The sequence below is a fragment of the Pocillopora damicornis genome, chromosome 2 (genome assembly GCF_964200805.1).
Source record: "Pocillopora damicornis chromosome 2, jaPocDami1.2, whole genome shotgun sequence".
Lineage (NCBI taxonomy): Eukaryota > Metazoa > Cnidaria > Anthozoa > Scleractinia > Pocilloporidae > Pocillopora > Pocillopora damicornis.
Genome location: NC_142671.1, coordinates 7,285,049 through 7,286,617, shown reverse-complemented (window position 1 = coordinate 7,286,617; position 1,569 = coordinate 7,285,049).

Below are 1,569 nucleotides of genomic sequence, written 5' to 3'. Positions count from 1 at the left end.
ATGAAAGGATCTCTTGTTGTGATTTAAGACCTCGCTATTTTGATCCAGTTGTCAATAGTACTTTGTTTTCAAATGTTTTTTTTTTTTCAGATTATATTTTACTTTGGAATTGATCATAATGTAACTCAATCACAGCCATCTTTGCAATAAAAGGGTGAAGCCAAAATTATTTATCCCCTCTAATTGTTTGAGTGGCTCAAAAATGGCCGTCCCATTTGTCTTTTGTCCTTATGTTTCTTTTCGAATCAGAGCCAATCTCGCCAGCCTGAGAAAACGCAATCAGGTTAACGAATTCAAAGCGGTAAAGATGTATTTCAAGTGAGCCTAACTCAATATAAGTTTAAGTGTCCGCTTTTTCAATTAAGTAGTAAGGTTTACGCTGATATTTGCTGTATGAGTCTCCTTAAAAAAAAATAAGAATCTGGACATTCTTCCAATTGACCCACCAACAATACACCCAGATAAAATACCCAGATAATATTTTGATAACATCATTAGCTACAAGCAGCTCTTCTACCACGCTTTTAAAAGTTAATTACTCTGCCATTAAAATGGAATTCATCGAATTTTGTGAAGCGTAGAAATTTCACGAAATAAACAAAAGCTGCCAGCAGAGGTCTAAATGAAAGCCAGAGTTATTTTTAAAAGAAATGGAGAAAAAAATTGTAGCAATGAGTGTGTACCCACTGCTTTAAGAAAACTTTAGAGACGTTGACTCAAGTCAATTCTCTCTCACTTGGAAAGCGGCTCCGTTCACTATAAAGATTGGTTTCGAGAGAAACACAATGGTAAGGGTGATAGTACAGCAGACTGTAATTGATCGCTCTTCGGTGCGATAGAGGGGTTCACAATTGAACTGGCGCGTCCTACTCATCTTTAGTTTTGCTGTTTCTATTCGGATAAAGAGCTAATCCTACCAGTAAAATAAAATGTAATGAGCTGTACGAATTCAAACCAGAGAGGCAATGTAAAACTGTTCTGGGTGTAAGTTGAACACGCGATAAGTTAGAGCGTCCACTTTTTTTTTTTTTTCCAAAAGTAACAAACGTCCTAAAAGTGGTGTATGAATATCTTTATCCTGATTGGTTGTGATATTAAAACAAATCTTCCAGTTTTCACCGTATCAAACACAACTTGAATAATAAGCGCTACTAAAAATTGCGAATGGTGAAGATTTGTCCTTCCTTTTTGGTGTGTTTATACTCATCAGTTCATGAGTTAAGTTTTCAATCGACGTTAGACTGTATTTTTCTCTTAATTTTCTTATGACGACTCAAATGAAATTTGCCAAGATGGCATTTTTCTCATCCCAATTTGTTATTTCCAGTTCACTGTAACGGAATTCTAATTCGTACACTAAAACAGTTAAGTAAATTTTTATCCCCCAAATTGTTTAAGTAACTAAAAAGTGGTCGCCCCACTCATCTTTTGTCCTTTTGTTTCTTTTCGGATCAGAGCTAATCTTTCCAGCGTGGGAAAATGCAATTGCGTGAACGAATTCAAAGCAGCGAAACCATCAAGTGGTTCTTTGCCAAAATACAAAAAGACAACGAAGGGATGAATCAGTCA